The following is a 26,648-nucleotide window of genomic DNA, read 5'->3' as shown; positions in this document are numbered from 1 at the left end:
TAGAACATGTTGTGAAAGGTCAGCTGATACATTTTATAGATAATAACAGTTTGCTAATACCAGAACAGTCGGGATATCGAGAGGGACACTCTTGTGAAATCGCGCTGAATCTGGTATTAGCAAAATGGAAAGAGAATATCGAGGCGAAAGAGATTGTATTTGCGGTATTTCTGGATCTTAAACGCGCTTTTGAAACAATTTCTAGGCCCTTATTGTTACAAACACTGAAGCGCATTGGAATTGTAGGGATGGCTTACCAATGGTTTGAAAGCTATGTGTGCGATAGAACTCAAAAGACTCGTTTCAACGATTCTGTTTCCGATCCCATTGGCAACTCACTCGGGGTGCCACAGGGAAGTGTTTAAGGCCCATTTTGTTTATTTTATACATAAATGATCTGCGACGAGTTTTACGATACTGTGACATTAATTTGTTCGCGGACGATACTGTCCTGTTCATCGCAACTAAGGATATAAAAGAAACCGCGGAACACATAGACGAAGATTTGCATTCTCTGGCTCAGTGGCTTAAATTTAAACAATTAAAGTTAAATGTTGGAAAAACAAAATACATGCTCATTTCTGCAGCAAACTCCACTATTGACGTAAATTTTGAAATAGATGGTGAGACATTAGAACGCGTGAAAGAAATCAAATACTTAGGAGTTATTATTGAAGACACGTTAACTTTCAAGTCTCACATCAATAATGTCATCAAAAAGATTGCCAAGAAGTACGGCGTTTTTTGTCGTTTGAAGAAAGGGTTGACAATAAACAGTAAAATGAAATTGTATAAATCATTGATTTCACCGCACATAGATTTTTGCTCGTCGATCCTATTCCTTGCAAATAATACACAATTAACGAGATTGCAGCGTTTACAAAATAAAGTAATGCGTTTGATTTTAAGATGTAGTAGATACACTTCCTCTAGTTTGATGTTGGACGCGCTACAGTGGCTATCTGTGAAGCAGAGAATTTATTACATGACAATGGTGTTCATCTTCAAAGTTTTAAACGATATGCTGCCTCGATATTTGTGTGATCGAATTGAAAGAGGAAGTGATGTTCATAGATACAATACAAGAAACGCGAATGATGCAAGAACACCCAACTTTATGTTAAGTAGATCGCAGAACTCGTTGTTATATAAAGGTATAAATTTCTTCAATTCGATGCCCAGAGAAATTAAACGTGCGGCAACAATGGCAGAGTTCAAGAAAATGTGTATAAATGAATATTAATATTAATAAAATTTATTTACAGGTTAAGCCACGATGTTCGTACTGATGATGATGATTTTTGTTGTTGTTTTGTTAATGTATATTCTAAAAAAAATAATAAGCGTTGTCTACGAGAGTGGACTTTATTAATGGAACACTGACAGAACACTGATACGTAATGAAATTTTTATGTGGGTCTGAAGTGGAAACTGGAATGGGGATAGCTCATTCAGAATTGTCGTAAACTATCTTTTTATAAGATGGTTATATCGAGTATTTCTGAATGTGGCAGATCTCTATCATGTTCCAAGTAGACACTTTTAGATATTGGGTTCGATTCCCAATCTGTCAAGGATCTTCCCGGGTTGGAAAGTTTCTGGACATGCCTTAAAAAAACTTTGGGTCTGAAGTTGGGATTATCATTATGATAATGTCGATACGGATAGGACCATTGTTTTTCTTTTAAAGTTTTTGCCTATTTATGATGTTCGATTAATAGAAATTCATGCCTGCAACAGAGTCAGTTCGCTCTTTTGTTTTATAATACTGATATCTTAATTTGGTTAAATATAAATATTATCTATTAGATAAATCGGCCAGTTCAAACCTTTGTAGGGGTATGAGGTGGGTCATCATCATCATTAAGATCATATTAGTCTTGTATGTTCATTTCCATCCAAAATGTTCGTATTTTTCGTGGGTAGTACAATTAGAGAAATAGCGGCGTTGGATACAATTCTTTTCAAAATAATGAAAAGTTAAATAATGCAGTTTGATAACGTATTATGATGTTTGTCCATTCATATCGATGACGCAGCCCATTTACTTAAAAAAAGCGGATAATTTTGTACATACGTATTATGGCACTGAAGTACAATTTTTATTATGAACTAGCTAACCCGGCAAACTTCGTCCCGCCCATTTACTTGATTAATTCTCGAGTAATGCAGAAATTTGTGTTTTATTTGTATGGCAGCCACCCCTAAGAGAGGGCGGAGGGGTATCTAACCACCATAGAAATATTCATTGCACCCAAAAGTTTCCATATGCCTAATTTGGTTTAATTTGCTTGATTAATTCTCGGGTAATGCAAAAATTTGTGTTTCATTTGTACGGCAGCCCCCTCTAAGAGAGGGGGAAGGAGTATCTTAACACCATAGAAACATTTATTGCATCCTAAAACCTCCACATGCCAAATTTGGTTTCATTTGCTTGATTAATTCTCGAGTAATGCAGAAATTTGTGTTTCATTTGTATGGCAGCCCCCCCTTTGAGTGGGGGAAGAACTGTCTAACCATCATAGAAACATTTATTGCACCCTAAAACATTCAAATGCCAACTTTGGTTTCGTTTGATTTATTTATTTCCGAGTAATGCAAAAAATTGTGTTTCATTTGTATGGCAACCCCCCCTTTGAGTGGGGGAAGGACTGTCTAACCATCATAGAAACATTTATTGCACCCTAAAACTTTCACATGCCAACTTTGGTTTCGTTTGCTTGGTTAATTTCCGAGTAATGCAGAAATTTGTTTCATTTGTATGACAGCCCCCCCCTTAGAGAGGGGGGAGGGGTCTCAAAATATCACGAAAACCTTCCCCGGCCCCAAAAACCACTACATACCAATTTTCATGTCGATCGGTTCAGTAGTTTCCGAGTCTATAAGAATCAGACAGACAGACAGACATCACTCCATTTTATATATATATATATAGATTAATTTTTTCGTAATAAAATTTATTCTGAGATCGCTTCAATGGGGACGGCATACGATTATCTGGTGCATCACGTTTGTAACCAGGGAATCAAATTGCATGACAAGCATAATTAACCGGGCAAACGAAATGCACCAGATAAAGCTCGGTCGAACCTAACTAAAGGATCGTCTCCTATGTTTCAACAAACCGGGTAATCGGTGGAACACAGGTTTGCTTGTGAGAGGCCGAAAAACAATAGTTCGAACGATAAATTAAATTTTAAAATTAAATTTCATTCTCAAATACCGTACCTACAACAGAAATGAACTTGTTTTTTCATATGCATGTACTATTATTCACGATAGCATGAATTTATCGTAGTCCGCAAATCCCGAGGCGGTAACCGTTATTCCTGAATGGAGAACGGAGGTACTCATTTCTTCACAACTCAGTAGACGAACAATGAAACAATGAATTCTGTTGTGATACAACATCTTCACAAAAATCGAGTTCGACAACATCATCTAGGAATTTAAACCAGGCAAATCGAATCGGAGAAGTTTCGATCATATTTGGCCTAGCGAACAGTCGATGTTGGAGATACTCCAAATAAAATGATTCGAAATATTTCGGAAACAACAGCCCCACAGGTAAGATCAATCATAATCTCAAATAGCAGCATTAAATAAAAAAGTACTTATTTTTTATTCGGTGCAGGTTCAGTCAACAATCAGCAAAAAAGGCCAACGACGTATAATCCAGCGCCAACGGCGTCGTGATCTACCCAAAGAGCCAGAGGTGTGCGAGGACTTACAGGAAATAGACGACCGCTTTTCAAAAACTTTGGATGGTGAAGCCAACGAGACCTTCCTACAAGCCAACGTAGCCTCTGACGATGGGATTATCCTTGTATTTGCATCAGCACAACATCTCGTTCGTTGGCGCAAGCATCAATTTGGATATTGGATGGTACGTTCAGCACGGCCCCCATCAATTTGCGCAAATCTTCACCATTTACGGAAGCATTGGAAAAGAAGGATATAGACGTTTCATACCATTGATGTATATGCTGCTTCCAAAGAAAAGCGAAGGTACATACGAGAAAGCTTTTTCTACGCTATCGAAGATCGCTGAAAACTACGACTGCAAATTGAGTCCAGATTACGTATTAATGGACTTCGAGACGGCGATGATGAATGCGAACAGAAAAAGATTTCCAGATGCATCCCTTCATGGCTGTTTCTCTCATCTGAACCAGAGTTTTTTCAGAAAACTCACACAACTTGTCCTTAAAACTACCTATGGTAAGGATTATCGTATCCAACTTTTTTACAAACAAGTTGTTGCCTTGGCTTTCTTGCCCAGTCAAGAAATACCAATGGCATTTGAACAGCTCAAAAAAATGTGCCCACCTGTTTTGGAACTTTTTTTTTTGATTATGTTGGAGAGAATTTAGTGAAAGGACGTAAGTCGGCTAATAAAAAAAAACCTGTCGAACACCTACATTTCCACCAGCGTTATGGTCTGTCTTCGAAATAGTTAGTAAGGACATCCCAAGGACCTCAAACAACATCGAGGGATGGCACAACAAGTGGAGTGCTCTTATAACAAATGAAAATCCCTCATTTTATCGCGTCCTGAAGCCATTTCAACTGGAGGAGCGAAACGCGAGTGCAGAAGTACTTCGTACACTGTCAGCAGAACCGGTAGCTAGAAGGCGGAAAAAAAATCGAGAAGGACAAGAGACTTAAAAATCTCGTGAAGTCGTTTACAGGTAAACTTCGATATAACGTACATTTCACTTTCAAAATTGTACGTTGTATCGAATTGTACGTTATATCGAAGCATAATAAAGTACTCACAAATGTAGTCTATAATACATTATTGTGTTGCTGTTTTAGTAAAGTTAATGAATAACTTCAATCAGAAGACGAAGCCAGCCTTTCTCATGATGTTTTCCTTCGTACTGTTGATTAAAGCTTGATTCATTTAGAATCCGGAATCACAAAACCAGCTGTATTTCGGGATTTATTGAAGGTACAAAACTTGTTTTAACATCACAATACAGGTAATTCATTGTTCTATCAGAAAAAAAAATTGAAAAAAAAATTCCTTTACACTTTGGAAATGTGTACGTTATATCGAGGCAAAATGTACGTTATATCGAGTGACGTTATATCGAGGGTACGTTATAACGAGGGTACGTTATATCGAAGTTTCCCTGTATTAATTATTATAATTATAATGATATTAGTTTTCGTTTTGCTATTTTTAAATTACTTTATTTAAAAACGAGTTGTTCTTCAATCGGTGACAATGCTCCTTGATCCTTGAAAGCAGCATGAATAAAAGAAACTAGTCGTGTGTAGGCACGCTATTTTTAATAAATTCAGCGCGAAGACTGATGCTTTTAAAATTTAATGATTTCATTTTCATATTTTACGTCGTATGTTTGTTGCTGTACTACGCTCTACTGAAATAATTGTGAAATAAAACAAATATCGTTCTCGAGAAAATGTTAGTTTTTTTTTTAATTTTTCCTTCTTTTGGGTAGACGTTGCATTCGAGTAAATGTTACATTCGGGTAAATGTCGCATTCGGGCATTTGTTGCATTCGGGTATTTGTTACATACGGGTAAATGTTATGTGCATGTAATCCGGGAATTTGTTACATTCGGGTAAATGAGCTTCGGGTAAACGTGTTTCGAGTGAAGGGGACACAACCGGCGAAAACAGCTACTCCGTTCAGAAGTTTGCGAATTCAAAGAACGGATTTTCCCGACGAATCGTGGCGGTGATGGACGACGAGACCTGTTTTACCATGGATGGCAACGACTGGCAGGGTACATCGTATTTTACTTCCCCCACGAAGGTAAGTGAGTTCTGAAATGAAGTTTATTTCACACGCCAAGTTCCCCAAAAAGGTGCTGCTGTGGCTGACAATCGGCGAAAAGGGGCGCAACACAAAGCGCAACATTCAGCAACATTCAGCGACGAGAGACTCAAAGCCTCTTTGAGAGTCAAATGAAAATGTCTCCACCGATAAATGGCGAATACTAAAGAGATCCAATCCCAACGAAATTCACGCGGACTGGACGCTAACAGTCGACGAAGCTTCAATGCGTCAACTAACTAAAAGTCAATTCATTTATTGTGATTGATTGTTCTTCGTTACAAGTAAATTTAATGACGGACCTTTTACGTTTGGTATGATGACTAGAACAAAATATATGTACGGAAGAATTATCAAACGTTTGATGAACCAGCCTAAGGCTGAAAATCTTTCCAATAAAGACAAAAAAAAAATATCAAACGATTATTTTATTTTACATTTCCCTCTGAAGTTTACATCCCAAAAGTGTACATACTTCTCGAATCTCGAATTTGCTTGAAACTGGGAAGTTCATTCGCTTCTAGTGGCTGCACGATTTTCCCAGGTTCCTAAGTTTAGAAGATCATGTTAGGACAGACATATTCCACTCTGCACAAAGGCAAGCGAGGACAAAAGCATTTATTTGCAGAGCCGATTTCCCCAGAAACCTCGGTTTTGAAGTCTGTGTTAGGGACACACATTTCAATCGGAACAAAAATACCCCCGATTTGTATGAATTCGCAATGCCGATTTCCCCACGCTTCATGGATTTGAAGTCTGTGTTAGGGAAACACATTCCAGTCGGAACAAAAATACCCCCGACTTGCATGAATTTGAAATACCGATTTCTCCAGGCACCTTGGTTTAGAAATCTCTATTAGGGAACACATTTCGGTGGGAACAAAAGCTCCCCCTACTTTCGTGTGTTCTTTTTCTTCTTTTTGGCTTTAAGAGGGTTTAAACTTTTCAGTTCACTCGCCTTTAGGCTCTTTCGTGTGCTTGCAATGCCGATTTCGCTGCTTGGTTTTAAAGTCTGTGTTAGGGAACATTTTTCGATGAGAACAAAAGTCCCCCTACTTTCATGTATTTGCAATGCCGATTTCCCCAAGGCTGCTTGGTTTTGATGACTGTGTTAGGGAAACCGTAAATCGGGCCAATCAAAACGATGCAGTTAGGGCGTTTAGATAACGCCTAATATTTTACAGTTATTCAATTGTTTATCTAATGAAAAACAACATTTTGTTAGTTGCGATAGATGCGTAGAAATATTCCCTATCAAGTGATGCCAACATCTCTCCTATCCAGTACGAAATGTTCGAGCTATAAGCTTTCGAAATCTTTCATTTTTTCCTGCATGTTCTGTGTTTAGGTTTTCATTTTACCCTCCATATATTCCGGTTAGACGTAGTCCCACGTCAAAAATATCCATAACTGGCACGATTCCGAAGAGGCGTCTTTGTCTGCTCAAAGACACATTATTTTTGAATGGAATGGTGGCATGGAAGTTCATAGAGAATACCGAGATCCCAAAAAAAAAAACAATTGGGATCGGTATGCACTTGAACTCGAGTCTGAAACTCAAAACTCGAAAATAAGGTCGATTCAGCAGCTTGAATCAGCTACATAAGAATTAAATGAAATGATAGTCTCTGCCTACAACAGTAATTGCCCACTGAGAAAAGTTTCTTCGACAAGAAACGTTCCTTGGTGAAATAAAAGGCTCGAACGGCTTCGCAAAACGGCGCGTAAACTGTTCAACAGAGCAAAAATTACCTCGGACTGGTCTCAATATAATAGAGCCCTAACTGAGTACAGTAGAGAACTGAGACGATCTAAACGAAAATCCTGGGTATATAACTGCGAAAGCATTGAAAATACCCCAATCGTTGCTAGACTCAACAAGACTTTGGCAAAAGACCACTCGAACGGGCTTGGATCGCTTGAAAAGGATGACGGTTCGTTCACAAAAACCCCCTCAGAAATACTAGACTTACTGATGAAGACTCACTTTCCGGGATCTACATCTGTCCACTCGGATACAAATCCTGGCTATAATGGTGACACAATATGCTCTCGAAGGCGTCTCATAGGACCCGAAAGTGCAAAGGATGTCGCTAACATAGTTGCTGGGTTAGTCTTCACGAGGGCCAGAGTAGTAAACGCGGTGAGATCCTTTCTACCTTACAAATCTGCAGGTGCAGATGGGATTTTTCCCGCCCTGATTCAAAATGGAGAATCAAAACTAATTCCGTCTCTAATCGAGATCTTGAAGGCAAGTCTGATACTAGAGCACATTCCTTCGATATGGAGACTTGTGAAAGTAGTGGGAAAACGCGACAAATCACTTCCAAAGGCTTTCAGACCAATTAGTTTATCATCAATGCTGTTGAAAACTATGGAAAAAGTATTATATGAATACATAAAGTCTGTATTCATGTCCAAACACCCACTATCCAAATACTAGTTTGCCTACCAGTCAGGCAAATCCACAACAACAGCACTACACATGCTTGTGACAAAAATTGAAAAATCTCTCTTGTCAAAAGAAACCATATTATGTGCGTTTCTTGACATCGAAGGTGCTTTTGATAATGTTTCTTATCTATCAATGGCACAGGCAATGAGAAGAAGACACTTCGATAACTGTATAGTCGAATGGATCCATGGCATGCTCACACACAGAAAAATCACCTCGGAGCTGGGCGGGTCGTCTAATTATGTGATTGCAACAAAGGGTTGCCCACAAGGAGGCGTTCTATCACCTCTCCTTTGGTCACTAGTAGTTGACGACCTTCTGACAAGTTTAGAGGCAAAAGGTTTTGAAAGTGTGGGCTTCGCCGATGATCTAGTCATAATGATACGAGGCAAGTTCGACGACGTGATATCGAGCAGAATGCAGATGGCCTTAAACCTTACACAAACTTGGTGTACCACAGAAGGTCTGAGCATAAATCCCTCAAAAACAACAATTGTTTCATTCACCAAAAAGAAAAAACAGCATTCGCAGTCTTTATATCTTGGGGGAGTGGAAATAAAATGCAGCGCTTCAGTGAAATATCTAGGTGTTGTCCTAGATGCTGAACTCAACTGGAATGCGCACTTAGATGCAATAATCAGTAAGGCCAATACAGCCCTATGGGCATGTTCTAAAATGATAGGAAGAACATGAGGCCTTAAACCAAAAATGGTAATGTGGGTCTACACTGCCATTGTGCGCCCTAGGATAACCTATGCCTCATTAGTCTGGTGGCCAAAAACCAAGGAGACTGTAGCTACAAAAAAGCTAAACAAACTCCAACGACTAGCATGCGTTGCAATTACCGGAGCAATGCGAAGCACACCCTCGAAGGCACTGGAGGCTATCCTTCACTTGCTACCTCTGAACCAACATGTTCAGCTAGAGGCTAAGAAAAGCGCTCTAAAGCTTAAACAATGGAAAAAAAATACTAGACGGAGAAAAAATTGGTCACTTGAGCATCCTGAATCTCTTACCCGTAAAGGATGTGTCACATCAAATTGCATCACGGAAAAAACGCTGTAGAAATTTAATTTTTAGGAATTATATCATCAGCTTTCGCTTATAATCAAATAAGAGTGTATAGATCACGTTGGCCATGCTTCACTGTCAATTTTTCGTAAATTTGGAAAAATGTCGTCGAACGAAAAAGAGCGTCGTGAATTAATCCTGTGCACTCATTTCGAGAATCCGGAGTTGTCACATCGGGACATCGGTAAGATGCTGGGAATCGTCCAATCCACGGTCAGCAGAGTACTAAAACGATACTTCGAGAACCTAACCATCGACCGGAAGGTGAAGAACGGCAAAAATGGATGCTCCGTCAGTGAAAAAGATCACAAGCGCGTAGTTAAGCAGTTTAGACGTGATCCAAGAAGTTCGGTCCGAGATGTCGCCAATAAGCTGAATTTGTCAAGTACATGGAAGGCAAAACATGGAGGGGAAGATGCGAGCCCGGAAGCTGTACACCGAAATGCTGACGAAGCCGCATTGCCTGGTAATGGACGACGAAACCTACGTCAAAGCGGACTTTTTTCAGCTGCCGGGCCTGTTGTTCTTCTCCGCAGAGGACAAATTCAGCGTTCCGGAGGAGATTCGCAAGCAGAAACTATCCAAGTTTGCCAAAAAGTACATGGTGTGGCAAGCGATCTGCTCTTGCGGAAAGCGGAGCGCCCCCTTCGTGATGACCGGCACGGTAAACGGGCAGGTTTACCTTAAGAAGTGCCTACAGAAGCGCTTACTACCACTATTGAAGCAGCACGAGGGCCCGACCATCTTCTGGCCGGATCTCGCTTCGTGCCACTATTCAAAGGACGTGTTGGAGTGGTACGAAGCCAACGGGGTCACCTTCGTGCCAAAGGAAATGAACCCGCCCAACGCGCCGGAGCTTCGCCCAATAGAGAAATATTGGGCGATTATGAAGCAGGCCCTACGGAAGAGCCCAAAAGTTGTCAAATCGGAGGCGGACTTCAAGAGAAAATGGATTTCTGTTCAAAAAAAAACTACAACCTGATGTTGTACAGAACCTTATGGACGGGGTAAAGAGGAAGGTGCGAGCATACGGGCTTGGGCTCGAAGTATGAATAAAAAGAAAATGCCAAAAGTTGTTTAATAGTTTTTATTTAACTGTCTAAAATTTTCAAAAGGATCGGTCTACTGGGCGAATTTCTACAGCGTTTTTTCCGTGATGCAATTTGATGTGACACACCCTTTAGGACCATCCTCAGAGATGAACAGTGATTGGATGGAACCTAGGACTAACTACGACATTCCATACAGTGTAATCGAACCTTCTCGTTCAATATGGGATGAAGGCGGTCCCAGTGTTCGTAATGGTTCAATCATGTTCTACACTGATGGGTCAAAAATGGGAATCAGAACAGGTGTTGGAGTGTATGGTCCCAGAACAAAAATCTCTGTAGCTGTGGGAAACTGGCCAACAGTTTTTCAAGCAGAAATAGCTGCGATTATAGAATGTTCAAATGTCTGCCTTAAAAGAAAATATAGACATGCTAACATCTGCATATTCTCAGACAGTCGAGCGGCGCTTAAAGCTCTAAATGCTTTTAAATGCTCCTCAAAAATTGTCTGGGAATGCATTCTCCTCTTACGGCAACTAAGTCGGATAAGTTCGGTACAACTGTACTGGATTACTGGCCATTGTGGAATAGAGGGAAACGAGCGAGCAAATGAACTTGCCAGGAACGGCTCAAGCTCGCCTTTCACTGGTCCAGAACCACTCTGTGGAATTTCTGACTGTGTGTTGAAAGGTGAGCTGAAGAACTGGGAAGACCGGGAAGTGTTAGCCAACTGGTTGGCGGTACAACTTAACCAGTCAAAAAAATTTATCACGCCGAGTAGTAAAATTACTCAACAATTGCTGAGTCTTAATAAGAAAGACTTCAGCACAATCACAGGCCTTATAACAGGACACTGTCCGAGTAAACACCATCTCAAAAACATAGGTTTAGTGCAAGATGATATTTGTCGTTTTTGTAATACCGAAAGCGAAACCTCGGAACATTTGCTCTGTAATTGTGGAGCTCTAACTAGACGCAGACTTCAATACCTTGATAAGCCAATTCTGGATCCCAAGGAAATTTGGTCTGCGTCGCCGATCAAGATTATAAAATTTATCAAACAGAGTATTCCTGATTGGCACCTATCTCGCTATAGCATTCAGTCTACTTCTTCATCAATAAGCAGTAAGTAAGCTTGAAGTGGAGTATAAAAAATGGGATATACCACAATAGTTCAGAATAATGGACGCAGTGGTTCACATCCAACAGGGGAAAAAAAAGGGAATATCAAAGCCGCTCTTTTTTTGCCCCGGACTGGCCGTGAACGGGGGAATTTATAGCACGAAGTGCCTGTCGGAAGTTGCGTCATCAATAAACACCATATAATGAACACCATAAGAGCGAAGACGCGGTGTTCTGGCCGGATCTGGCGTCGGCCCACTACTCGAAGCGATCGTTAGAGGAGCTGAACATCGATATGATAGTTAGGTACCCAAGTCGGTGAACCCGCCCAACGTTCTCCAGCTGCGTCTCATCGAGAATTTCTGGGCAAACCTGAACCGTTAGATCTACTCCAACAATTTTGTCGCGAAAACTGAGAAAACTGCAAATGAGCTAATATAACCTTCCATGGGAAATTGATCAAACTCAACTATCTGCCTTAGGTTTTTTATCACCATCCGAAAAAAGTCCTTTTTTTTTCAAAGCAAACGTTAAAAGGTCGGTTGTGTGCTCCCGTGGCCGAGTGGTTAGCGTCATAACTAACATGCCGGGTGTTCGGGTTCGATTCCCGTTCTGGTCGGGGGAATTTTTCGTCAAAGAAATTTCCTCCGACTTGCACTGTGATCACGCGTATTCTAGAGCTTGCCACTCAGAATGCATTCAAGGCGTGTTATTTGGCATAGAAATCTCAACTAAGTACTAATAAAAATGACGCAAGTAATACTACGTTGAGACGGCGTAGTTCCTCTAGGAACGTTAGTGCCATTGAAGAAGAAGAAGAAGAAGTTAAAAGGTCGGTCATTGAATTTACTTGTAACGTATTTACTTGAACGAAATCGATCAAACCAACGCTGTGCTGTGCGAATCGTTACAGTATCGGGTCCATAAACTACACGAATTTTTTCGGCCGCCTTCGTTGCAGTTTTACCACGCAGGTAGTTAAAATGTAAAATATGGCGAATTTCTTGCTTGGTGGACTCCATCTCTTACGCGCTATAACTTGAGACTGAAATTCATAATGGACGAGATGAAAACGAGAAACTGCTCACTCAACTTACAAATAATTCAATCAAGTAATAACTTTTTGAAACATGCAGGCCGGCTCACATTTATCATCGCATTTGCGGCTATTCTAACAGGCATTCGCAACGCTTTCATTAGAGTTATCAAATAGAGCGCTTCCGTTTCCGGCACCGTTTTCAATATTTGCACAGCCGAATTTGAATATGCACCCGAAGCTGCAGCATAAATTTCTCGTTGTGCCGTTGGTAGACTCGAGAGTGTCCCTGTTCCGCGGCAGCGCGATGGCAGGAAAATTGTGCGGTCCGCCCCCAACAGAGCGAGCGAGTGAAAATTCGCCACAGTAACGACGAAACGGTGATAATATATGTGGTGTGGAGTGAGTACACAGCGAAAGCAAAAAAAAAACGAAGCAAAAAAGGAAACCGGAGGAAGAAAATGTTGCAGCAGAGGAAAAAGCCTTCCCTGTCATTCTTCATCATAAAGTAATCTTGTAAATACAGCACGTCCTGTGCAATATTTCATTTGTCCGTTGTGTTGCTAGCATTGCTGCCTTTGCTCCTTCTGCTGGCGGTGCTATCAAATCGTGCTATCTTGCCTCGGTAGCTTCCTCCCGCCAGCTTCCAGCATCCATCTCCGAGCTTTTGGGATGCAGAAACCGACTGTCTGTTTTCCTCTTTTTCTCACTGCTCTTCGAGAGGAGCGGAGGCTGGCGACAAAGTGACAAAGCCAAGCGAGGAAACGGCTTGGCTTAACAACTGCGATGACGACAATGACAACGACGACGAGGACAACAATTGCAACATAGACCGTACATGTGTACTGCAGGGATCCTCCGAAGCCAGCCAACAGCAGCAGCAGCAGCCAAAGCCGCAATCCTTATCTTCAAGTACCATTACGTAATGTACCCGACTCTGTGTGTTTTGGGGGGCGAATGTTTTTTTCAGCCTCGAATGAACCATTTCCCCCCGTTTCGCCGGGACGTGGAAACATGGCGGGGTCAGTGTTGATGCTGCTGGTAAAAGGCTTCCGTCAGAACACGTTCAAGCTCGGCTAAATTTCGGAAACTACTTCCGGGTTTTGTCAAGTGTCACAGATCCGGAATTTTGAAGATTTCCAGAGACCGGTAAGGTAGGCAATTTTTGGCCAACAAATCTCTGGCCGACATCTGTCGCATGAAGTCTTCCTCCGCTGTCATCCACGATATGACGTGAATGCTGACGAATGGGTAAATAGCCAGATTGAGCCCACTGGGCTCAGTTTCCTGTGGCTCAATTTACTCCGACGGGAAAAAAATATGCATGTGGAGCTTGTTGGGAGGTATTTTAACGGTTGTCTACATTCACGTCACATGCACCAAAGTGTTCCCGATGGTAGCGGAGCTATATTCACCGCCCCGAGCAACAAGAGCCTCTTCGAAACATTGTCGCAGATTCGACACACCGACATACCGGAGGGCTGCTACTTGACTGAAAACGCGTCGCTGGAACTCGTTGAGAGTTGCGGTTTAAAGAACCAACCGTAGTCGTGGGAACATTCCAGACAGTAGCGTGCGATTAACATTTATGGTTTAGGCCACAGCAAAAAAGGGAAAAGCTAGGGAGCGGCCCTAATTAGGACGCAGGAAATTAGCGGCAGATAGCTGCCTCGTTGAGTGGAATAGCAAAATCTGGAAGCGCACGTGTGTGCAATTACGAATGTAAATTTTCTGAACTGCTATCTCAATTACTGAAAATGTTGCACACGAAACATAATGCGGGTAATGTTTGTGAATACTTGCGATACAAGCTTGATTTTAACGTATTCAATTAACGTTTCAAAACCCGCACACAGATATGACACTATGGCTTCTTTTTGGATTCTGGTTCTTCAGATAAAAAATTCTCGGCTATGGCCCGTTTGGTTCCCGCAGGTTAAATGTTTATGTCTAACTGTGATTGGTAGAATTTAAAACAAAAACATTCGATTGCCTATTGTTTTTTTTTAATTTTAATTGCCTATGCCTGCCAGTGACACTTGAAGCTGTTTTAAGGTTCTTAAATTTAGAAATTTCATCTACGATGTGGTAAATTTCCAAAATTTTATTTGAAATTTTAAATGTGAATTCATTGAGAGGAATTGACCAACTACACTAGCTTCGAGAACGTGATTGAAAAGTAGTCTACATGGACCAAAAACTTAATTTAGTTTTGATTATTAACACGCTTCAGGTAATAATTTCGGATGTTGGAAAAAAACTGCGAAAGATTGAAATTCAAGAAATTCAAAGAAATTCAATGAAGCAAATTTTCGTTGAATCATTTAACAAACATGCTTCCACGACCTGCCGATGGCCGATGAGCAGACGGATGTCGGAAAGTTCTTCAGATCCTTCGTGGCCTTAGCGATCAGCTGCTTCTCCGTTTCGGCCACAAAATTATTGGAATAGATTCTAAATTTGAGGTTCACGCAAAACTTTTCTACCGACCTCAGCTCGGGGATGTTGGGAGGGATGGCGTTCTTCAGCACAACGCTTATCTTCAGTCTGCACATCTCCTCCAATGATCACCAATGATATATCTTTGCATAATGGGCTGAGCCCAGGTTCAGCCAAAGTACCACATCCTTCTTCACGTGATACTTCTTGATGAAGGCAACAACTTCCGACAGGAACATCGTACTATATATCTCCCCGTTATGCGCATACCCTGAAGGAAATAATAGCGACTTGAACATTCCCTTCTCGCTGATCGTCAGCCAGAGAAAGAATTCCCTGGGGGAAATTGGTATCGGAGATTTACTTGACGTAATTGCTTACCTCAAATATATGGTCCTCTCCAGACGTTGCCGTCCAAAGGTTTCGGTATCCATTATGATCACGACGTCACGCTTCACCGAAAAGATGTTTTTCACTAGTACCTTCCATTTTGGCGAGGTTGCTCCGATCTCACAGTCTAAAGGTCCATTTATACGTTGCTAGTAGCTGACTTCACAATGAGCAGCTACTGACCCGGTGAACTCGCTTGACAAATGGTTGACTCGCCTTGTCCGTTCACACAATGTGAGCTGCTGGCAAGAAACTAGATACTACGGCACGGGTTTACCAGAGATGCCAGACGATTTTTCAAATGTTCATCAAATAGTCAGAAACAGCAATCAGGTCCGAATTTGTCAGATGAGGAAAATGAAAATGATAGTAGATTTGCAGAAGGAACAAATACGCCTCGAAAACTAAAATAATGAAGGAAAATCTACTTTTTTATATCGATTATGTATTCTGTTTCTTAGAACAATACTTTTTTTTGCAAGTTGTGAGTGAATTCTGAATGAAAATTGTGCCCGATAATGATTTTATATTCAGATTCCCAATAAAGTTATCTCAAAAAGAAAACGTATTAGTTTTCCAATAATTTTCAAATCTATAAATATCTTCGCACATTTTCAAATATCTTAAAAATAGAGACATGTCAAGACAATGTAAAGATTTGGCATCCCTGATTCGAGCGCTAAATTCTGTTTTTGACGTTTTGAGGGATGCGAGTGCGAGTAAATTCAAAAAACTTTGAAGTAGCTCGCACGCCGAATCACACATGACACTAACTGGAATGATGTGTTCACACGGTGTGAGTAGCTGCACTGCAGTAACTGACTAGATCGACTCGTATGCTTACTCGCACCGTCTGAACCCGGCTTAAGTCACGAAACGATTACGTCAGCTGGCTACCGGTTTTCCTCTCCATCTTTTGCTTCACTTTACGGTAGCGCAATACCGTCGGACGACCGGATCCAGGCTTTCGTTTCTTATTCCATTTGTTCATTTATTTAGGCTCATTAGCATTTTAGCTGTAACAGAGCCGAATTAAAATGTGTACATTAGGGTGCCAATGAATCTCATCTCTAATTTCGAAAAGTTACCTCATAAAAATGTTCAACACTTCGAAAAAACACCCTATGCCAAATATTAGCTCAAACGGACTTAAGAGAGAGTGGCGCAAAGCGGTCAAAGTTTAAGTTTTTTGAAAATCGAAAAATCACCCAAGGGGGGAGTCTTAAAATTGCATGAAACGTCGAGATCTGGATTTTGAGTTTTTTCTAAAAAACGGAAGATCACCGAAAATCGGGATTTTCAAAAAAAAATTTTTAGTGCCAAATATCTTTAAAATTAAATTGCTTTCCTCGTCGAGATTTACAGTTATCTCAAAAACAAGATTTAGTCAAAAAAAATCTTTTTTTGGCCATTGATCGTTTTTTTTGCCTTAAAAGTCGATTTTTAACAATAAATTTCTTTTTGAGATGACTGCAAATCTCGATGTTCCATGCAATTTCAAGACATTTGGCATCAAAAAAAAAATTAAAAACCCCGATTTCCGGTGATCTTTCGGTTTTCAAAAAAACTCAAATTTTAACGTCTGCAACACTAGTAAATGAAGTTCGAATGAGCTAATATTTTGCATAGGGTATATTATCGTCCAAATCAACATTTCGCAACAAGTTCCGAATGAAAAATCGAGATAATTATTTTTATTGGTATATGAAACCATACGTTTCGTCTCGTACTCCGAAAAAAAAACCAAAGTCCCAAAGTCCGATTGAGCTGATATGTGGCATAGGGTGCTTTTCGAGGTGGTAAACATTTTATATAGGGTAACTTTTTGAAATTTGTATGTATTCTGGAGTGACGCTAACCACTCGGCCACGGGAGCACCAAAAAATTTATTGACTTAACAATTCGGAATTTATTTTCACTTAAACTTTATTAACTTGACAACGTATGCTGCATGCAAGAACATGCAATTTTTTTTGGATGATTATATACGACTAACTAACTAATCTGAGTAGAGTGTATTTTTATGGATATTTTTATTTTTTGCATTTTATTCATTTTATTTATATTAATATGTTTGTCTTTGAGCATATCTATTTGGATTTAATTGACAAACAAGGCACAAAAAAATTAAGAGACGTTACAAACCTATGCAGAACACTGCTTCAGTTTTGTAATTATTTTCTGGAATTCAAACGACGAAGAAGAATTTTTCGATTACATGTGTCAAAAGTCTTGCTTAGATCAAGAAGCACCGCCGCAACCCTTTCCTTCCGATCACATAGCGAATGGATTGTTGAAACGACATTAAATAAAACAGCTCGGCTGAAATCGGCATTGCCGAGGTGAGAGAAGGCTGTGCTTCTCAAGATGCTCCATGAGCTGTTAAATCTTTGGTTGGCCAAGAATCTAACAGGGCCTACCGATGGCTCGCCGTCGTCTCATCCATTCCGAAGGAAACGATCTCATTCGTGGAATCAGCACAAATGAAGCTTTCAAGTTTGCCCCAAAACGTGTTAATAGCTTTTTGGAATTCTGACCTGAATTCTGAGATATTACTAGGGGTTGACAACTTCAGAATTGCAACCACTTTCAGGTTAGATTAAAGTGACCAGATGGTCAGAGGTCTAACGCGGGACACAAAAAACAAAACGTTATGTATATACGTTATGTGAACATAAACCATAGTTTAGAGAGTCTCATTTATTCGTGAAACTCTTAACATGTGTCCTAGCAATTAAACCTGACATGTAATCACTCAGTTGTGATTTTTCGGTGGTTTAGATTTTGTTTACGTCTGAAAATCTTTCACTCGGTCAGAGCATTTAGGCAAGCACGATTTAAATTCTACAATTTTCTTCCAATTATCGAATGGAATGCTCGAAAATTCCAATCCATTTTTCATCGATTTTAGTGTTAACGTATGCATTAAAAAAATGGACTAATTTCGGATGGCGATGAAAAAAACTACAAAAGATAATTTAATGGAACAAATTTTCCTTAAATGTTAGGTTTATTAAGCCTACGACAAAAATGATTCAAGGCTGTTGGTTCGCAGCAGCAAGCAACTTGATGAGTTTTTCATACTGCCAGCTCAACCCCACAGTGAAGGAGTTGGACATTTTGAGGTACTTTGTGTCCGCCAGATATAGCCAATCTGGTATTTACAATATCCTCTCTCTGCCGCTCCTTAAGCCGGGAGATCAAAGCAACCGGTCAAATGATGGAGGAGAACCTGGCCAAAATGGACATTTTTATGCCGAAGCGTCAGACGAGACCGACCGTATCTGAGCAGAGGCAATCATCCAGAAGGAGTAGCTTGAGGTACCGGTGAAAAACTTCTTTCCGGTTAAAAAAGTGAAAAACTTATTTTCGTACTCACAATGAAAAACAAAACGTACTTGATGCTAGAATTCAACGAATACAAGGGACCGGATACTTTACGTTCCCCAGATACCCACATCAAGACGATCACATCAAGTTCTCCAAGAAGGTTATTCTCTGACAAACGAGAAGCATTGGTTTGTTCATAGAATGGTCCCAGATCCATATATGGTATCTTCTCCGCTAATTGTGCGCCTGCCGTTGTTAAGCAGTTGTTCGCATTTTCAAGCACACATAGTCTATCTTTCAAGGTTTCAAACTTTCCGGTAAGTGCATCACAGCTTTTGCTCGTACCCATAAGTTGCTTTATAACGTTTGCAATAAAAAAAAAGGACAACAATTGCCGATTTTTCATGGGTTCACCTTCACACGCACTGACGAAACTAGCCATGCAGCATCAATCATAGTAACCCATGAGTCAACAGAAAAATTCGTTCGACAACTCGCAAGTAGATCGGACAAGTTTTCGAAACGATCCAACAAAGGTGTTTTTTTCCACATTGAATTAGACTGTGATTTTTTTTCATCGGTTGCGCTTGCGAGTAGAGCGAAGCTCAAAGTGGTGCGCGACCGAGACGCTGAGGATACAATTCAGACAGATTCATCACACACGCCACACAGCAACGGCAAGTACAAGTTTATTTTTCTTTTGTACTCCTATCATTCCTTCTAGCATCTGTGCTCGATTTACACCATTGTTCATCTGTGTGTTAACCAAATCGGCAAACGTTGGAATTAGGGGTGTCTATTTTTCCTTGGTTACATTACCGTTGAAATTTTATTGGAACTTTTTTTCATTTTATAATTTATATAAATAAAATAAATTGATATAAATATTATCCCCAGCATAACCTTATAATATATGTTTTCACTTATTCATTTTGATAATCATTATATTCTGTTCATATCGAACAGTTGGCCGATTTTTCTGATATGGCTGAGGGCGGAAAGGACCCCCCGTTGACGCAATTGAATATTTCTGATACCGAACCTCCTCCTGAAGAGCAGGAGGATGAAGCAGAAATTGAGGTAGAAAATTCTGTTTGCGAAGTTGATAGTTCCGAAGATGAGGAAATCGACGAGAAACAGGATTTTCGTCCTAAAGAATACCCTGAAGGCTCCAAAGGCCCATTCATTGTTTACTTTAGACGAAAATCCAAACCTCTCAATGTCATTCGCATCTCGAAGGAACTAACTAAAAAAAATTCTGACGTTACCGAGATTACACGGATGGGGCCAGACAAACTACGAGTTGTCGTCTCAAGCAGGACCCAAGCGAACAAAATAACGCGCTGCGACCTCTTTGCGATTGAGTATCGTGTATACGTACCCTGTTGCAACGTCGAAATAGACGGCGTAATAACCGAAAAGGGTTTGACCCGAAAAGAGATAATCGATGGTGTCGGTCGCTTCAAGAACTCCACACTAAAAACTGTGAGGATTCTTGCATGCGATCGACTGAAATTTGTGTCATATAAAAATGACAAAAGAATTCTCAATCGGACAAACTCTTTTCGTGTGACTTTTGAGGGTTCCGCCCTTCCAAATTACGTTGCAATAGGGGCACTTCGTTTACCTGTTCGGTTGTTTATACCCCGGGTAATGAAATGCAACAAATGTATGCAACTCGGTCACACGGCCGCCTATTGTTGCAAAAAAAACGTTGCGCAGATTGTGGAGAGAGCCATGATGAGAATCCTTGCGCGAAAGGGCACAAGTGTCTTCATTGCGGCGGGACTCCTCATGATTTTACTCAATGCCCGGTGTACATACAACGAGGGAAAAAACTCAAGCGTTCCATAAAGGAACGTTCCAAGCGGACTTTTGCAGAAATGCTTAAGAGTTCCGTGCCAACGACACAGGACAATCCCTACTCCATTCTGCAGAAAGACGAGCCTGTTGCTGACGCTCCCAATGCCGGATATTCCGGTACATCGCAGGGTGCCATCAGGAATTGGAATTGCAGAAGCATCATCCCTAAACTAGACCAATTTAAATTTTTAGTTCACAGTTCTAACTGTGATGTATTTTCTCTCTGTGAAACATGGCTTTGTTCAGCCGACGAGCTGAATTTTCACGATTTCAACATTATTCGCCTCGATCGTAACGACTCGTTTGGTGGCGTACTATTGGGGATCAAAAAACGTCACTCCTTCTATAGAGTCACTATCCCATCGATTACAGGCATTGAAGTTGTCGCTTGCCAGATACAAATCAATGGCAAAGAACTCTGCATTGCTTCGATATATATTCCTCCCAGGACTACGGTAGGCCGCCATCAGTTCTTTGATATTATCGAGGCATTGCCGGAGCCGCGGTTAATCTTAGGTGACTTCAACTCCCATGGAACAGCATGGGGGTCACTCTACGATGACAACCGTGCCACGTTGATTTATGATCTGTGCGACAACTTCAACATGACAGTTTTAAATACTGGGGAAGCAACTAGGATAGCCAACCCTCCTGCACGGGCAAGCATGCTAGACATATCTCTCTGCTCTTCTTCATTATCCCTGGATTGCACATGGAAGGTAATCCAAGATCCCCACGGTAGTGATCACCTACCAATAATTTTATCGATCGCCGATGAATCAAAATCTAGTGAGTCAGTCGATGTTGCGTATGACCTCACGAAGAATATTGACTGGAGAAAATTTGCGGAATTAATATCTGAAGCAATCATTTCGATGCATGAACTTCCTCCCCTTGAAGAGTATAACTTTATATCAAGTTTGATTTACGAAAGCGCACTTCAAGCTCAAAAGAAACGTGTACCGGCTACCACTTTCCGACGTCGTCCTCCATCACTTTGGTGGGACAAGGAGTGTTCAAAGGTCTACCTTGAAAAATCATCCGCTTTCAAAAAATTCAGGAAAACTGGACTAGTGGAATGGTTTCGAAAGCACCAAGCTCTAGAAGCCAAACTAAAAGGTCTGATTAAAGCAAAAAAGCGTGGATATTGGCGGAAATTCGTCAATGGTTTGTCAAGGGAGACCGCTATGAGTACTCTTTGGAATACGGCTAGGAAAATGCGTGGCTGGAACCATACCAATGAAAGTGAGGAATACTCTGACCGTTGGATTTTCAAATTTGCAAGGAAGGTTTGTCCCGATTCTGTTCCTGCACAGAGCGTCGTACGCGATATTCCGCTCCAATGCGATTATGAGAATTTTTCGATGGTGGAATTCTCAATTGCCCTTCTCTCATGTAACAATTCAGCTCCGGGGTCGGACAAGATTAAATTCAACTTGTTGAAGAATCTTCCCGACTTGGCGAAACAGCGTTTGCTGAGCTTATTCAACAAGTTTCTGGAGCTGAATATTGTCCCACATGACTGGAGGCAAGTGAGAGTGATAGCCATACGAAAACCCAACAAGCCGGCTTGCAATCACAACTCGTATAGGCCGATTGCAATGTTATCCTGCATTCGTAAATTGTTAGAGAAAATGATTATACTTCGTTTAGACAAGTGGGTCGAAACGAACAATTTGCTGTCAAATACGCAGTTTGGCTTCCGCCGAGGTAAAGGGACGAATGATTGTCTCGCGCTGCTATCTTCTGAAATCCAGATCGCATTTGCTCGCAAAGAACAAATGGCTTCCGTTTTTCTCGATATCAAAGGGGCATTTGATTCAGTTTCCATGGAAATTCTCTCAGAGAAACTTCATAATCGTGGACTTTCACCAATTCTGAATAATTTCCTGTACAATTTACTGTCAGAAAACCACATGAATTTCTCTCATGGCAACTCAAAATCTTCTCGTTACAGTTTTATGGGCAGAATTATCTTAGGCTCCTGCCTAAGCCCCCTCTTGTACAGTTTTTACGCCAATGATATGGATGATTATCTAACTAGAGACTGCACGCTGAGACAACTTGCAGACGATGGAGTTATTTCCATCACGGGTACTAATCCCGTCGTTCTGCAAAAGTCGTTGCAAGATACCCTGAACAATCTGTTCACGTGGGCCCTCAAGCTGGGTATCGAATTCTCTACGGAGAAAACTGAAATGGTCGTTTTTTCTAGGAAGCACGAACCCGCCCAATTCCAGCTTCACCTATCCGGCAAAACGATCCAACACTCTATGTTTTTCAAATACCTGGGTGTATATTTTGATTCTAAATGTACCTGGGGGAGACACATTGCGTATTTGAAACAGAAATGCCAGCAAAGAATCAATTTTCTCCAAACAATTACCGGAACATGGTGGGGTGCCCATCCAGGAGACCTCATTCAGTTGTACAAAACAACGATATTGTCAGTGTTAGAATATGGCAGTTTTTGCTTCCGATCAGCTGCCAGGATTCATATTCTCAAGCTGGAGAGAATACAATATCGTTGCTTGCGTATAGCCATGGGGTGTTTGCATTCGACACATACGATGAGTCTCGAAGTTTTGGCAAGAGTACCCCCGCTTACTCTTCGGTTCACAGAATTATCCTACAGATTTCTCATCCGTTGCAAGATCATGAATCCATTGGTGATTGATAACTTCGAAAATCTACTCCAACTGACTCCTCAGTCAAGTTTTATGTCTTTATACCATGAGTACCTTACCCACGACGTGCACCCTTCACCAGGCATCTCCAACCAAGTTTGCTTCCCATACTTTTGCAATTCTTCTGTCATTTTTGATCTGTCCATGCGACAAAAAATCCATGGAATACCAGATCACCTACGCTCCAATGTTATTCCGTCGATATTTTCGGAAAAATATGGGAAAGTTGGATCTGATAAAATGTTCTTTACTGACGGTTCATTCATAAACGGGTCCACTGGCTTCGGCATCTTCAATGAAAATTCCAGTGCCTCTTTCAAACTCAAAGATCCTTGTTCCGTGTATGTCGCTGAACTGGGTCCGATATACTACGCACTGGGGATCATTGAAACATTGCCCATCGACCACTATTGTATTTTTTTTGTTTTGGTGAGTGTTTTGGTCGAAAAATTATTCAAGATTACCTTAGCATGGGTTCCCTCTCATTGCTCGATTCCGGGGAATGAGAAAGCGGACTCGCTAGCTAAGGTGGGCGCTTTAGAAGGCACACTTTTTGAAAGGCAAATTGCTTATAATGAATTTTTCCACATTCCTCGTCAGTATACGCTCGTAAGTTGGCAGCGCATGTGGAGTGGTGATGTGTTCGGTCGTTGGTTACACACGATTATCCCTAAGGTCTCGACGAGTGCATGGTTCAAGGGATTGAATGTAGGTCGTGATTTCATTCGCGTGATATCTCGGCTTATGTCCAATCACTACAGCCTAAACGCGCATCTCTATCGCATTGGGCTCGCAGCAAACAATCTTTGTGATTGTGGCGATGGCTACCACGACATCGAGCATGTTGTCTGGTCGTGTATCCGGTTCCATGCTGCTCGCTCTCAGCTCTCTAGAGCACTGAGAGCACAAGGCAGACAATCGGATATCCCCGTCCGGGATATCTTAGGTAGCCGTGATCCTGATCTTCTGCTTCATCTATACCTGTTCCTCAGAAACGCCGATGTCAACGTTTAATGATGTTTCCTTCGTTGTGCCCCCGTTTCATATCCCTCCTAACCGATCGATAAACTTTTACTTAGTCGCGGCAATACATACACACACTCTTTACAGATGCACGGGCCGAAGGTTGTGCAGTCCACTGTTTATTCAACAAGAGCCAAAGGTTGTACCGCTCATCACGAGCTGATGATTGCGCCGGCTAGTGACCATTCTATCCTGGATTCCTCGAGTCGAGAAAGACGCACCACGCTAGATATGGGGTACATACTAGGGGGGCGTTGCTGATTAATGGTCAGCTGCATCCCAATAGGAGGTATCCCGTGTCGGGCACAGGTACAGAGCATCGAAGACTGCAACATCCCAATTACGAAAACACTTGTAATACTAACCTCGAGCCGACCGCGAGTAATCGGTTACATATTACTAACATAGATAATAAGCAAAACTGTTAAAATATTGAACTCCGGCCCCGTCAGGCTAACGCCATAGGAGCCTTGATAAAAATATATATTTTGGAAAAAAAAACAGAAAAATTTGACAGCTCTATCAGTGTTGGCGAAAACAGTGAAGCTACTCCGTTCAGAAGTGTGCGCTCCAAGACAAGAAGCTCCAAAGGATGCTGAAGAGGAAGATCGAGGGGAAAGTGGCTATATCGCTGCATGCGCTTGGCCGGGAGTTCGGTGCAATCGACCAAACAGTGAAAAAGTACCTGGTGAACATGGACATACATGTCGGAAAGCGGAAGTCCCATCCAATGATCACGGAGCTGCAGGCAGTGACGCAGCGGCAGCGGCTGAATAAGACGGTCAAGTCGATTTTCCCGGCGAATCGCGACGTGGCAGTGCACCTTGTATTTTACTTCCTCCATGAAGGAAGTGAGCTCCGAAGTAAAGTTTATTTCACACATCAAGTTCCCCGAGAAGGTGCTGCTGTGGCTGACAATCAGAGAGAAGCGGGTGTCAAAGCTGCTCTTCTTTTGCTCCGGACTGGCCGTGAACGGGGAAATTTAGAGTACGAAGTGCCTGTCGGAAGTTGCGTCGTTCATCAAAAAAATACCATAAGGGCGAAAACGCGGTGTTCTGGTCGGCCCACTACTCAAAGCGATCGTTAGAGAAGATGAAGCGGCTGAACATCGTTGTGATACCCAAGTCGGCGAACTCGCCCAACGTCCCCAAGCTGCGTCCCATCGAGAATTGAGAAACCTGAAGCGTAAGATCTACTCCAACAATTTTGTCGCGAAAACTGAGAACGCCTTTTCCCTGTCGTTCGAACTGAATCTAGTCATCAACCAACCGCAGCAGTTTCGCAGGCTGAATTAGTCAAGTCGCGTCGACGAGAACCCCTACCAGACGACGATAGATATCGACAGAGTTCACAAACAAGTATTCTCCCATGATATCGGCGAAGCGGAGATGCCGTTTCATCCCTACAAATAGGGGTAGTGAGGGTAAAGTGGTCACCTGCTTGTTTAGTAGTATAACTATTGACTATTGACACCGTATTGATAGTCAACTTATGTTTGAAGAATTTCATAACTTTTGAGTCACCCTGTTCTACAGTGGAACTGTCGCATGTCAAGATATAAATAAAAACAAAAAGCGCTCTCTCGGTAGCCATTCGGTCGTAGTTTTGTGCGTTTCGTATTTTCAACTGTCATGTTTCTATAAGACCAGTTACATTTTCCGTTGTTTTAGTTGTTTTGATCAATAAAATTTGGAAAATTTCGAAGGGAAAAGTCCTCACGGAGAGAGAAGAAAGATAAATCGATGCATTTCATCACGAAAATGTTGATATCAGAGTTGTTTTGATCAATAAAATTTGGAAAATTTCGAAGGGAAAAGTCCTCACGGAGAGAGAAGAAAGATAAATCGATGCATTTCATCACGAAAATGTTGATATCAGAGAAATTTCTTGTCGGATTGAATGATCCCATCAAGTAGTGCTGAATTATTTGGCAAATCCTCAAGGATACGGTAAGAAGGAGAGAGTTCCACGTAAATCGAAGCTCGCTGATCGGGATGAGTGGGAAATAGCTAGAACAGGTTCGAATACCTCAAAATTGCATGTGCAAATAAAGCCATATTTCAACTACTTAACTGCTCGGGTGACAATTTGTCAAATTTTGGCAAAAAATCCTCACATAAAAAGGGCTCAAAAGGTTAAAACTCCTCATCTTACACTATCTCATATCGGAACGCGTCTGAGTTTGGCCAAAGCTCACATGAACCAACAGTTCATGACAAAGAATGTTTTCAAAAAATATATTTTGTTATATACCATAACGAAAAGTTCTTCAATGTATAGGTTATCTTTACTGACGGAAAAAAGTTCAATTTGGATGGTCCTGATGGTTTCAACGGGTACTGACGTGATTTATGGAAGAAGGGACAGTATTTT

This window comes from Toxorhynchites rutilus, chromosome 1 (genome assembly GCF_029784135.1).
Source record: "Toxorhynchites rutilus septentrionalis strain SRP chromosome 1, ASM2978413v1, whole genome shotgun sequence".
In the NCBI taxonomy this organism is placed as follows: Eukaryota; Metazoa; Arthropoda; class Insecta; order Diptera; family Culicidae; genus Toxorhynchites; species Toxorhynchites rutilus.
The sequence above is the reverse complement of the archived record's forward strand: the minus strand, read 5'-3'. Positions refer to the sequence as shown.